This window comes from Notolepis coatsorum (genome assembly GCF_963971535.1).
Source record: "Notolepis coatsorum genome assembly, chromosome: 9".
Lineage (NCBI taxonomy): Eukaryota > Metazoa > Chordata > Actinopteri > Aulopiformes > Paralepididae > Notolepis > Notolepis coatsorum.
In genome coordinates this window covers 36689116-36704391 of record NC_140173.1, presented here as the reverse complement: position 1 = coordinate 36704391, position 15276 = coordinate 36689116, and positions in this window count along the sequence as shown.

Sequence of the window (15276 nt, the reverse complement as noted above, 5' to 3'; positions counted from 1 at the left end):
TCTCTCTGTCATGTGTAGATACGGTTCTCTCTGTCATGTGTAGATAAGGTTCTCTCTGTCATGTGTAGATAAGGTTCTCTCTGTCATGTGTAGATAAGGTTCTCTCTGTCATGTGTAGATACGGTTCTCTCTGTCATGTGTAGATAAGGTTCTCTCTGTCATGTGTAGATAAGGTTCTCTCTGTCATGTGTAGATAAGGTTCTCTCTCTCCGTCATGTGTAGATACGGTTCTCTCTGTCATGTGTAGATAAGGTTCTCTCTGTCATGTGTAGATAAGGTTCTCTCTGTCATGTGTAGATAAGGTTCTCTCTCTCTGTCATGTGTAGATAAGGTTCTCTCTGTCATGTGTAGATAAGGTTCTCTCTGTCATGTGTAGATAAGGTTCTCTCTCTCTGTCATGTGTAGATAAGGTTCTCTCTGTCATGTGTAGATAAGGTTCTCTCTGTCATGTGTAGATACGGTTTTCTCTGTCATGTGTAGATAAGGTTCTCTCTGTCATGTGTTAATAAGGTTCTCTCTGTCATGACGTTGCATGGTGCAGCACGTTCCAGATTAGCTTTAGTGGCACGGTGGTGTAGTGGTTAACACTGTCGCCTCACAGCAAAAAGGTCCAGGGTTTGATTCCCGCTAGTGCCAGTTACCCAGGTGGGGTATCTCCCAGGCCTTTCTGTGTGGAGTTTGCATGTTCTCCCCGTGCTCGCAAAGGGTCCCCCCCCCCCCCCCCGATAAGAGAAACCCAATGGAAAAACATGCACAACACTGTGACCTCATTTTCTACTTCTAAATTACATGCTATACTATGTTATTTGATACTATCTTGTCTAGCACAGTCTCTGGAGCGTAACAGTAAGAATCATTTTGTATGAAAGTATTCTGTACTTCTGTATGACAACTATTAAAGAAACTTGAAAACAACAATAGATCGCTGACGCTGTCGCGTCCTTGACAAAGACGGACAGGAGCACTTGGATTGGTCCCCAACAGGACAGGATGGGTTAAGCGCAGAGCTCAATCGCATCGGCGACTGAGAAAAAGACAATGCATGTGTGTGTGTGTGTGTATTCCTATGTGTGTGTGCCGCTCCCATTGCATGTCCCATGTCGCTGCATGCCGAATAAAGACCTCTAAAGAGGTCCTGCATTATTATTAGTATTATTATTTTACTGCAAGCCTCGAACCCCTGGTTACGGTTGTGTTGGTTGGTATTTATAGCAACCAGAGCCTAATAGTGGCACACCCCCTCTGCAGTATCTGCTGTTCTCATCACAGCACATGCTGAGACGGGTCAAACTCACCCACCCATCCACTATTGTGCAATGGGCTTTGCGTGAATGTGGTAAGGTTTACAGAAGGAGGTTGAGCAAGGCTCCTGAATGGAGGAGACACCCTCTTGAAGTAAGCCGGCTGTGCTTGGAGATCCTCTGAGTTTGGAAGTTTGCTTTTCAAAATGTAATCCCTCATGGATTACGGATTAGCTGCTTCCAATCGGGGCGAGGAAGATTAATTCCATCATGTCATCTTTTACTGAATAATCTGTTACCTGTGTAGATCTTGGCCAGGTCTCTCTTGCAAAAGAGATCTTGTATCTCAATGGGACTTCCTGGTTAAATAAAGGTTAAAAAAAAATATATATATATATATATATATATAGGCCTATATTGGGTTTGGAGGGTTACATGAAAAATATTGTATAACGATTCAGACTATATTTGTCCTTGAAGAGTTTGATGTATAGATGTAAAATTGCGTTGATGTTATTTTTTTATCAATATCTTGCACTTCTCTTCTCTCTAGTAGATGTATACTGAGACCTTGGACTTCTCAGGTTTCAAGTTTCAAGTTTGTTTATTAAATATCACAATAAAATACACTTACTTTACGGTGAAATGCTTGGTTCTGTATGAGCCCCTGAGGGTGTGCTTCATACAGTAAAAAAAGTAAGTAAGAAAGTAAGTAAAAAGTAAGTAAAAAAAAAGTAAGTAACGTCACGGTGACCAATCGTGGCCACTCTTATTGTCTGGGACCAAATACGGCCACGCCCCACTCCCAGCAAAAAGTGGGAATCTCTAGAATGGGTTTGGGGCGTCGCTGTATACGGAAGTGGCTCTCAAGGTGACGATTAGACAACACTTTTTTGTTGTCAGTAGATGGCAGCATTGGTTTAAAATTAAAGGCTGAAAATGTTGAGAACTACAACACTGCATTTCCCAAGAGCGTTGGCACAGGTCGCAGGTCACTGGGATGTGTCTATATTCTCCGACGTGATCTGAACAGCGTTAAACAATACTGCAACCTCTGTATAGCGACCTCTGTATAGCGACCGAGAATGGCCAACTAATTATCTTAACAAAAGTGTGCTGGTAGCGTTACATATGTTGTCTAAAGGGGGACATATGGTACAATTTAAGATTATAATGATAATCGGCATATAAAGGACAACATAGAGCATCGTTAATTTGTAAGAAACCTCAATGAAAACGGCGCAGGGTGCTATTGTTATGAAAATGTGATAGAATCCTATAAAAATGTGGACGCATTTGGCCTACGTTCCGTTAAAGAGGAATATACAATATACATATGTTTATGTTTATTTAGGATCCCCATTAGCTTTTGCACTTGACAAAAGCTAATCTTCCTGGGGTCAGGCACTTACAACAATACAACAATATTCAAGACATTACATCATTATCAACATCAATTACATCATCAATTGCATCATTATCAATTAACAATCTCATCCTCAGTTAAGGATGACATTGTACCAGACCAGGCTGCAGAAACAAATTAGTGGGGGGCATAAAATGTTCTCGGGGGGGCACAATGGTTTTTCAAGACAGGATCCCTTTTATACGTTTCAGCTAGGACAGCGGCGCTGTGGCTTGCTTGGTGCTGCCCACGGTGCTGAACTAAACAGCAGAGAGGCAATTGAAAAATCTAATTTCTCTCTATCTTAAGAACATTCACTTATACAAAAACAGACTGAACGGATATATATAACAGACCTGATGGGGCAGCGGACTGAGAGCAGGGGACACAAACAGGCTGGATAAGATGGTCAGGAAGGCCAGTAGCGTGGTTGGGTGGACCTGGGCCCTCATTCATCAATGTGTGCGTAGAACATGTTCTATTTCCACACGTAAGCACGGAATGTAGAACCAGTGTACACACAGGGAAGTCGGGATTCATCACACGTGCGTACGCAGGCTCTACGCACACCTGTCATGATGAATCCCACCTTGGCTCTGCGCCGAGGCTCGTGCACACTTTCACGTATTTGCATACCAGAAACGCCCCGATTAACCATATACGGTAATGGAACACACCCATGAAATGTGGAAAAATGGACTAAGCCGAGGGAAGCGTGTCATGAGACAGGCTGACAGACGTGTACACTTACGGTGATGTCGGATATGATATCTATTAACCATTGCTGCCTGGGCAGCGCAAACACTAATAAATACCGCGCTGGAATATGACTGCCTTTTCCCGTGTTGTTTGATTAATACCCAGGGATTAAAGTTCTCCTCAATTTTATTCCAAATCGCGATGGATCTCCCGTCAATTTTCTACCTGCTGCATATGATTTCTAGAGGCATACTACACAATCTATTTTGATGTCAGTATTGGGTAGCCTATATAAACAATAATACGAGAGCATATACAAGAACAATGAATCTCACTGCATGTATGATGTAGCCTGCCTTTCAATACATGAACTTGAATTCCATCATGTTTGTGTGCGGGACTCACAATGGGTGGTACCGCCCGGTACAGTAATAATAACAGTCCACACAATATCACGATCCATGCCATAGCCTATGTTCTATTAGGACATGATCTGTGACGACAAATGTTCTAGAATGTTTGATTAAGATATCATACTCTGACAGCATGCCTATGATCAACAAAAACGCGAACTTGAATCCCATCATATACATAGTCTGTCCACTATCTGGTGTCATTGCAATGCGTTTTCTATTCTTTCTTATACAGTAAAAAGGGGGAAGAACACTATATTCATATGACTTGTATTCTGCTTACAGCTTCGAAATTCCACTTGTTTCGTTTAACGTAAAGCCTTTTAAATATAATCAAAACGTTCCCGTGTTTCTGCGGTCTGCGCAAAATAATAACGAGTTGAGCTTTATGATTTATGATGAATTGAAAATGGGGGACCCTGATGTAAACAAGACGAAAGTCTTTCTCTGGTCTGCATCCCCAATTAACAATTGTATGTACTGAGCTGTACTGTACTGTACCCATTCTGCAATCTGTTAATAAACTTTTCAATCAATCAATCAATCAAGCTACGCGGAGCGCAGTCAGTCAGTAGCCTACACCCCGTATATTCCGATAACGCTATATAAACCATGCTGCATTCATTCTGAGAGAAAGATCTATTATTCCAAATGCTATTTATAGGGTTTTGACCATAATTACACTACTGTTGCTATTTTACAATGAACTATAATGAACTACGGTTCATACAGAACATGCCAGTGTTATTATGCACAGAAGCTCATTTCCTTGTTGTAATAATATATTCTACCACTGGGCGCCAGGTACGCATGGTCTGACCTGTGCGTAGACGTAAGCACGGAGTCAAGTTCAAGTTGAAATTGATGAATCCCACTCTTTGCTTAGAAATGATCGTACGCACAGGGTAAGCACAAATCTGTGCGTAGAACACGTTGATGAATGAGGGCCCTGGACTCTAGTGGTGGTGGTGGAGAGGAGGAACCTTGCTAAGCTCCAGGCCATCAGGGAAAACCCCTCCCACCCACTATACACAGACTTGGCTGACAGGAGGAGCATGTTCAGTGCCAGGCTCACACTACCTAAATGCAGCACTGAACGGCACAGGAAGTCCTTCATTCAGACAGCCATCAGACTATACAATGCATCACTGTGCCTCACTGCATCACTGAGCACAGAGTGACAGTTACCATCTTCCTGGACTCTTACTTTTTAAACAGCACTGTGCAATATTACACCTACTGTAGACTTCAGTATATTTTTACTGTATTTATTTACTGTATCTTTTATTCTATTTTTATTCTATTTCATTTTATTCTATTCTTAGGTCATTTGTTTTGTTATTCTTATTCGTGACTTGTTCTATCTAAATGTTTAATGTTGAGTGATTTTCAGGGTCAAATTTCCCTCAGGATAATACATTTCTATTCTATTCTATATCTTTGAAAAGTCTCCATTTATTCAACACTTCTGAATTCACTGACAAACTGAACTGAACTGACAAAAATAAGGTGCATAAAAAAGCAAACACAATTCCTCCACAGGCTACTCACCATCATTAGTAGAGCGGCAAGCGCCGTTTGGGGACAGAGTGAAATCTTCTTAAAACACTGTCCCTCTACTCATTCCTGAACTTTTTTGTTAAGTCCTTCTCAAATGCCAACTGAATTAAATTGGCCTTGCGTCGATGAAGCATACTAAGGCGATGTTCTGTAAAGACGCTCTTGAGGGTAGAAAACGAATTCTCACAGAGTGCCGTGCTAGCTTCAGTAGTGTTGTTGTTGACATCAGTGCCCACTAGGGCTGTCCCCGACTAAGGATTTGGATAGTCGACTTTGATTGGCCAAAAATAATAATAATAATAATAATATAAATTCTTTCCACCAGGGCGGGCACAGCTGACTCAGTGGGCGGGCCCGTCCCTCAAATGCCCGCCCATGCCGCCGGGTCTGCATTGTACAATATACATATATACAATATACAGTACAATACTGTATATTCTCTTCTCTCTAGTTTATGTATACATATACCTTAGACTCTTCTCTCTAGTTTAATACTGAGACCTTGGACTCTTCTCTCTAGTTGATCTAAACAGAGACCTTGGACTCTTCTCTCTAGTTGATGTATACAGAGACCTTAGACTCTTCTCTCTAGTTGATGTATACAGAGACCTTAGACTCTTCTCTCTAGTTGATCTATACTGAGACCTTGGACTCTTCTCTCTAGTTGATGTATACAGAGACCTTGGACTCTTCTCTCTAGTTGATGTATACAGATACATTGGACTCTTCTCTCTAGTTGATCTATACTGAGACCTTGGACTCTTCTCTCTAGTTGATGTATACAGAGACCTTGGACTCTTCTCTCTAGTTGATCTATACTGAGACCTTGGACTCTTCTCTCTAGTTTATGTATACAGGAACCTTGCACTCTTCTCTCTAGTTGATACAGAGACCTTGGCCTTTTCTCTCTAGTTGATGTATCTAGAGACCTTAGACTCTTCTCTCTAATTGATGTATACAGAGACCTTAGACTCTTCCCTCTAGTAAATGTATACAGAAACCTCTGACTTCTCTTCTCTATCCATGTGCTGCACAACAGAAAAGAGGCAGAACAAGTGGAAACGGGTTAAACCCGGTTTCAAATCAAACTAGTCATTTATTTTTCTTCCTCCTAACCGGCGAGAGGCCTCTCATTGAGAGTGGAGGCTATTAATCTAAAGCCTGAGTAAAGAGAACGTGGCAGGAGGCTGGATGGTCTCCACGGTCTGGGGGCAGATGAGGATGATAAGAAGAAATAGACCAGAGTGAAATCTTCTTAAAACACTGTCCCTCTACTCATTCCTGAACTTTTTTGTTAAGTCCTTCTCAAATGCCAACTGAATTAAATTGGCCTTGCGTCGATGAAGCATACTAAGGCGATGTTCTGTAAAGACGCTCTTGAGGGTAGAAAACGAATTCTCACAGAGTGCCGTGCTAGCTTCAGTAGTGTTGTTGTTGACATCAGTGCCCACTAGGGCTGTCCCCGACTAAGGATTTGGATAGTCGACTTTGATTGGCCAAAAATAATAATAATAATAATAATATAAATTCTTTCCACCAGGGCGGGCACAGCTGACTCAGTGGGCGGGCCCGTCCCTCAAATGCCCGCCCATGCCGCCGGGTCTGCATTGTACAATATACATATATACAATATACAGTACAATACTGTATATTCTCTTCTCTCTAGTTTATGTATACATATACCTTAGACTCTTCTCTCTAGTTTAATACTGAGACCTTGGACTCTTCTCTCTAGTTGATCTAAACAGAGACCTTGGACTCTTCTCTCTAGTTGATGTATACAGAGACCTTAGACTCTTCTCTCTAGTTGATGTATACAGAGACCTTAGACTCTTCTCTCTAGTTGATCTATACTGAGACCTTGGACTCTTCTCTCTAGTTGATGTATACAGAGACCTTGGACTCTTCTCTCTAGTTGATGTATACAGATACATTGGACTCTTCTCTCTAGTTGATCTATACTGAGACCTTGGACTCTTCTCTCTAGTTGATGTATACAGAGACCTTGGACTCTTCTCTCTAGTTGATCTATACTGAGACCTTGGACTCTTCTCTCTAGTTTATGTATACAGGAACCTTGCACTCTTCTCTCTAGTTGATACAGAGACCTTGGCCTTTTCTCTCTAGTTGATGTATCTAGAGACCTTAGACTCTTCTCTCTAATTGATGTATACAGAGACCTTAGACTCTTCCCTCTAGTAAATGTATACAGAAACCTCTGACTTCTCTTCTCTATCCATGTGCTGCACAACAGAAAAGAGGCAGAACAAGTGGAAACGGGTTAAACCCGGTTTCAAATCAAACTAGTCATTTATTTTTCTTCCTCCTAACCGGCGAGAGGCCTCTCATTGAGAGTGGAGGCTATTAATCTAAAGCCTGAGTAAAGAGAACGTGGCAGGAGGCTGGATGGTCTCCACGGTCTGGGGGCAGATGAGGATGATAAGAAGAAATAGACCATGCTGTTAGAGTCCCAATCCTGACCACAGAGCAGCCTTATCGTCGGCCGAACACGACTCGAGTGCCCGTCTGAGGTAATTGTATAAACAGCAAGCTCGGCCACAGAATTACCAAAGCGGCGAAGCACTTTCTTTAATGCGGCTGATAGTCGTACAGTAGGGAAGTTAATAATACTGGGGAACATTCACTTTCATTCCACTTCATGTGTAAGGAAACGTTTATTCATCGGCAGTATATTTATCCAACACCTAATTGCCTTGAGGGAAATAAATGTTTTGCATGCAAGACATGCAAGGCTTGTTTTATTATTATAATTATTTTTTTACTTGAATCCAGACATCTTTGAGGGTCTATCATTATAACAATCATAAATCAACCACTAACAACTTTAGTTTCATGGACAGAGGTCATTTGATTGAAGATAGAGAGTTTCCCAACACTGTATATTCACAATTGTTTAAACACATTTCATGAAACTACCCTCCTTTTTCCCAAAATTCTAAACCCAAAACACTTTTCTCAAGCTAGATACACAAAACCTCACACTCTTTTCAAAACCAAACTATCACACCAAAACAGTTGCCCATATGCTCAAAAGCAAACGTTGACACCAAAATCCATCTCAAAGCCTGCCTAAATGTAAACAGTACTAAGCATCATTACACACAACAACAAATAATTGAAAACACAATGTTCAGAGTGTGAGAATGTTCTTTTTACAGTTTCACAACTGCCAGGACACATTTTTTTTATTTAAAAAAAAAATCTTTTCCCCCTTCTTTTTCCGTTTTTCTCCCATCCCAATGTTAGTCGTTATGCCAATTCCCAATCCCCTTCCTGGTCGTTGCGCACTCTACCCCCTACCGTCGGTCTGGGAGGGCGGAGACTATCACATGCTTCCTCCGACACATGTGTAGCCAGCCTACCGCTTCTTTTCACCTGGCAGCGCGGACTCTCACTGGGAGAGTGTAACGTGTGGAAGGTCGCACTACCTCTCCCAGATCCTTCCCTTGCTGTGCAGGCGCCCCGACCGAACTGTAGGAGTCGCTGTTTACAACGACCAGAACCCACCCACGCCAGCTTCCCACCCGCTAACACTGCCAATTGTGTTAGTATGGACGGTCGGCCAAGCGGGAGGCACCACAGCCGGATTCGATCCCACTGGCTCTGTGGTGGTAGACAGACACTTAGTTCGCTGCGCTACCCGGCCGCCCTCCAGGACACATTTTTAGAAACCTTCTCATCTGTTTTCAAAATATATGTATTGGGCATTTATAGATTTGTGTGTTTCATAGGAATAGTATGTAAAGTACAGTTTTTTTTTACGATTGCTTTGACTCTTTCCTTTCCAGCCCTTCCCAGAGACAGTCGCATTTTTTATTCCCTCTCCCACCCTCCACAAGACCAACTCAAGGTCTTTCTCTTATCCCCCTGCGGACGTCCGTGCCAGCCTCCTACAGCTCCTATTCCTCCCTGGAACCATCCCTCTCTGGAACCATTCGGCCGTGCTGGCTAAATACCTTTTCTTTTTACAACAGAAACAACTCAACTTTCAACCCTAATATGGATCTAGTAAGCTGGGCTTTTACAGTGATTGATCGCATATTCTCTACAAGGAAGCAGAATACGGAAGATCCACTCTGCCCACTCGGGAGCGATCAGGCGGGATACACGATCAATACATACGGAAAATGGAATGCGATATGCTTTTTTCCGCTGGAAATAAACGATATTGAAGATGTATATCTTCTAATTGTCATGCTGCTTGGTTTGGGCGCCGTCAGCAGTTGGATCTGGTACTGCCTTAATCTAATTCGGAGGAAGCTAGATCCTATGGCTAAGGACATGGCCGGGATGAAAGACAACCAAGTGGGACTGTACAAAAAGATTGCTGACCTTAACACTCTGCGATGTGATGAACAATTGAGCTCTAAGACTATGTTGGAGAGGAGCGAGATCTACCATACTGATGAACAATCGTACCTGAAGACTATTCTTGAGAGACTTGTTACCAACCACGCAGACGAACAGTTGCGGTCTCAGACCATTCTGGACATCACGAAGGAAATTAGGGACATGAAAATAGATATGCCACCATACCATGCCAATAGGTCATATAGGTATGATTAATCTAAATTAACCCAATTTTAATCATATGGCAGCAATTTGGCTCAAGCTGCATGTATCATTTGTGGAGCTCCCTCTGGTGTTGTGGTCGTGGTATTCACTGACCTTTGGGAAGTATTTTGACATGTACAGTACATGGGTACCTTAGTCGTGTAGTGTATCTTGTAGACCAGGCCCATTGCAAGTTGCTGTACTCTGTCGTCTACTCTAAGCCATCCTAGGTTATCAAAGTGGGCAGGGGTGAGGTGGGTTCTTGGAGTAAGGTCAAGCAGTAGTCTGACCAGTTTGTTTTGTGATGTTTGTCATTTTGATTTTAGCGCCTTTGAGGTGCTTTGGTACCATGAGGTGCAAGCATAGTCATAGTACCCTTGAATGAGTGCTCCTGCCAGAGTCTTCAGGGTATTCTTGTTTACCAGACAGGAGATCCGGTACAAGAATCTAGTTCATTGGTTGAATTTTTTTATTACATTGGATGCCATTTTGTCACAGGAAAGATTTGCCTCTAGGGTGGAACCTAGGTATGTAATTTTATCTTTCCTTGTGACAATATTGTCACCCACTGTAACTGAGAAGCCGTCGGTCTTGCTGAGTTTGTTATTTGAACCGAAGAGAATGGACTCTGTTTTACCCAGGTGTAATGATAGTTCGCTATCAGCGAGCCAGGTGCAGATTCTGCCTAGTTCAGAGCTGAGTGTTTTTTCAATCTGTAACTTGTTCTTGTCAGAGACCAGCAGGGCTGAGTCGTCCGCGAACAGGGACAAGTTGCAGTCACAAGCTGATGACATGTCATTTGCATAAATTAGGAACAGTAGCGGTCCTAGTATGCTTCCTTGTGGAACACCACAGCTCACTGGGATGGGGGGGGGGTATAGGGTACCGTTTACCTCCACCATCTGTTCTCTCCCCTCCAGGTAGGATTGCATCCAGCTCACTGATAGACTATCAAAACCAATTGCTTTTAGCTTGTCAATCATAATGGAGTGATTGACAGTGTCGAAGGCCTTTTGTAGGTCCAGCATGACCATGCCGCAGTATTTGCCCGCGTCCACCTCTTGTTTGATGTGGTCGTTCAAATAGAGAAGGCATGTGTCAGTGGAGTGGGATGTTCTGAAGCCAGATTGAAATTCGTAGATTAGATTTTTTTTCCGCAAGGTACTTTTCGACCTGTTCGTATTCAATTTTTTCCATGACTTTTGAGATGGAGGTAAGAATAGAAACAGGGCGGTAGTTGCCTGGGTCTAATTTGCTGCCCTTTTTGTGCAGGGGGGTTACTCTCACAATGTTGATGTCTTTGGGTACGTATCCCTGTTTTATGGAGAGGTTTATTATGTGTGTGATGACTGGGGTGATGGCGGCTGCTGAGTCTCTGAGGAATTTGGAGGGGATGTTGTCATGGCCAGTGGCCTTGTTAGTTTGGAGGGCGCTCCGTTTTTTGAGTACCTCAGCTGTTGTTACCATTTCTAGTTTGAAATCATCTTTGCGGACCCCTAGGTTATTGTAGTAGGCTATGATGTGTTCTACCCCAAAATGCCCTGAGTGGGAGGGTAGTTTATTTACCAGTGTTGTGGCTGTTTGTGTGGAAAATGTTTAAGTAATTGGCCACATCCAGCTTGTCTGTGATGAGCGTGTTGTCCGTCTTCATGTTTATGTTTGAAAATCTGGTTTTAAGTTTTTTACTGCAGCCTAGTAGATTATTGAGTAATTTCCAAACTGTTTTCCTCAGTTTTGTCATTGATGAAATAATTTTTTGCAGTTTTGATCATGGAGTTTACGTCATTTCTTAGTCTGTTTCTTTCCAGTTTGAGTTCAGTCACCTGGGCTTGCAGTTCACTGCTCGAACTTTTGGTAAGCTTTGACTGACTTTTACGAAACTCAGAGCATTTTTTTCTCTGGTTTTCATAGTGGTCAATATTTCGGAGTGCATCCACGGCTCAGCACAATTGTTTACCCTGGTGGTAAAAGAGGGGGGCCATGTCGTTTAGTATTGTTGAGAATTTGGTTTTGAAACCAAGCCATGTTTCTTCAACTAGTGTACCACTGAGCTCTTCTGACCAGTCCAGGCTCTCCAGTTCTAGGTTAAAGGCCTCGCTAGAGTAGGTTTTGAGGTCTCTAGATGTGACTGTTTTGTGACAGCCGGCCTTTTGTTTTAGCTTTTTGGGATACAGAATATCATATAATGATCGCTTAACCCGCATGCTATAACCCCTTTATTGGAGATCTTGGACTTGTCAGAGGTCAGAATGAGGTCAATGGTAGTCTGAGTTGATTCACATACACGTGTGGGGTGGGTGATTATCTGGCTGAGGCCGTGCAGATCACAAAACCTACTGAATGACTTGAAGACGGTGCATATTTTCGTTGCATATCCATGTTCCAGTCTCCAATACAAATTTTGTCCACATCCTCAACTCCAGCTAAACACCCATCAAGTGTATCATAAAAGCCACTATGATCTGGCGGTCTGTAGATTGAGCCAACTAGTACGGATTTCGCCCTTTCGAACAAGATTTCAACCCATACAGTTTCAATTGATTCATGATTCAGGTCAGTTCTGTTAATGAATTTGGTGTCTTTATGTATATACATGCAGACACCACCTCCATGCTTCAAGTTCAAGTTCAAGTTCAAGTTTCTTTATTAGTTGTCATACAGAAGTACAGAATACTTTTATACAAAATGCTTGTTTCTGTTTCGCTCCAGAGACTGTGCTAGGCAAAAATAGATAATAAAATAAGTATAGCAATATAAAATAGAAGTCAAGTATGTAGACAAACATTTTCAGTATATACATATATATATACAATGCTCTATGTAGAGTAGAAGTAACTGAGTTACCATACAATATACTATACAGTGCAAAGCAGAATTGGGATGAGGTACAATTTAGGTACAATATAATTTACAGTAAGGTGTAATGAGGTATGGGTTGTAGTGCAAATTCTTTACCGATAAATATAAAGTGTGCTTAGGTGTACTAAAGTGGTTAAAGTGGGTGCTGCAGTGAGTTGTATGTTTAAAGTGAGTGTGTGCATGTGGATGTGTGTGGTGTGAGTGTATTTGATGGTTGTTACATACTGTTATTGTTCGTTGAGCATCCTGATGGCCTGGGGATAGAAGCTTGTTCCTGTCATTCCTGATTATTGAGTAGTTTTCTAATTCTATCTCTGGGTCAAGTACAGAATCACCAAGCTTAGTTTCTGAGAAGCACAATATGTTTGCCTTACCATTAACGAATAATTGTTTGATTTCATCCAGTTTGTGTCTAAGGCTGTTTATGTTCAGTTGGAAAATGTTTATTCCATTTGCGTTTGTTATTTCGTTGATATTGTCCAGTTCGAAGTATTCTTCATTTGTGTTCTGTTCATCGGGGGCTTTGTTGTCATGTGTGGGGATGGGGAGGGGGGGGGTTGTCCTTGGTTGATGTGATGTGCTAGCTTGCAGGCTAACGGGCGACTCCTTGTTGTTTATGTCGACGTCCCGCGCCGATTTGTGGTCCACAGTTGCAAGCTCCGGTTCTCTCCCTCTCGTCTTGCCTGTCGGGGGTAGTTTTCTTGCGGTTCGGGTTCGCTGTTAACTCTCTGTGAACTGCTGCCATTCCAATCGCTGGGTGTTTACGCTCTGAGCCTTTTAGCAAGTAAAAGTCACAATGGGACTGTTTTTTTGCGCATTCGTTACTTTCCACTTCTGTCTGGAGTTGATTCAGTGGTCAGTTAATGTACAAGTCCATAATCCACAGGAGGGAGAGTAAAGAATTCACAAAATACCTTGTTGTTCTGTAGCGTTTGTTTTGCCGGAAGCTGTTTGAAATGCGACCGTCCATGTCGAAGTTGGTATATCAAAACCTTGTATCTTGTACACATCCTTCTTGCCCCCATCCCCAAAGAAGAAAAGAAAAATCCTTTGGAACCTTCAGCAGCACTGGCCTATATAGGTGTGGTCACATCATTCGCAACAAGTGTCTTACAATTTTAAGTCGTTGTGTTTAGTCAATGACACCAGATGTGTTCATTGTGTTCAACTTACCTGACTGTGGCTATCATTTTGCGTCACATGAGCTTCAATGTGCACATTTGATCAGAGATTTTTGCAACATGTGTTTAGAGGTGTGAGAAAAGGGGATTGAATTTTGTGAATTGTGTCTACAGGTGAAATGTGTTTATGGTTTTGGCAAGTTAGTTGGCTAGTTGTATTGAATGTGTTTAGGGAACTGGTCATTTGGTTTAGGGTATTTTGTTTTGTGTTTCAGCAATCGTGAACAACTGTAATTGTTATGGTTTGTAAACAACCCCAACAGCACGACACAGACAGGTAGTTCAGAGTTAGCCAAAAACAATGGGCGTATTTATTTTACAAACAGAAATGAGCAAAAATAACGTAAATGCATTCGGGGGGAATGTCCTTTAGCAGAGTAGGGCTCTGCGGCTCTGCGGCTCTGCCCAGAGCAGAGTTGGCTCTGTGGCTCTGCGGCTCTGCAGCTTATTGATAGTCCACTCGTGGAGAAAAAGAAAACGGAGAATGTCATTAATAGAAACGTAGGGCTTACGAGGCAGTCCAGTAACAAGGCAGAGTCCAGTACCAAAACAAAGCGACAATTCTTCAGTGTTAAGGAACACACAAAAAACAGATGAAGGTATTGAGTCCAGGAATAAAAATGAGGATATCAGAGCATCAAAAAATAGACTTCCAAAAACTCACCAAGGGCAAAGTGTAAATACGAGGCACGGGTCCACGGAGGCAGAGAGATGTAACAGCGGCAACTTCCAAGGGCGTACTGGAGAAACACACAAGAGGAACAAGCAGTAGCTGGTGGTGACCAAAACGACCCGACACTGAATGTTCAGCAAACCGTGTATAAAAGGGCTCCCGTCGAGCTGATTGGAAACTCCTTTCAGGTGCGTGATGGTAATTGGCACCTCGAAGCGCGCAGTACTGGGCCAGCCCTCACAGTACCCCACCCCCTCTCCACAGGAGCCACCCCGCGACCTGCCCGGCCTCGGCTTCCCCGGATGGGAATGATGGAAGTCGGTGATCAGGGCGGGATCCATGATGAGCTGGCGGGAGACCCAGCTCCGTTCCTCAGGACCGTATCCCTCCCAGTCCACCAGATACTGGAACCCCCGTCCTCGCCGTCGGATGTCCATGAGCTGGCGGACCTTCCACTGGGGGTGTCCATCCACCATCTCGGGAGGAGGCGGATCTGTCACGTGGCTCGTCAGGAGGTCCGCTGTCTCGGAAGCTGATGGAAGCTTGGGAAGGGCCACGAGGTGAACCCCCTTGCTGAAACGATCCACCACTGTCAGAAGGACTGTCTTTCCCTGGGAGGGTGGAAGGCCTGTGACGAAGTCCAACGCCACATGGGACCAAGGGTGGCTCG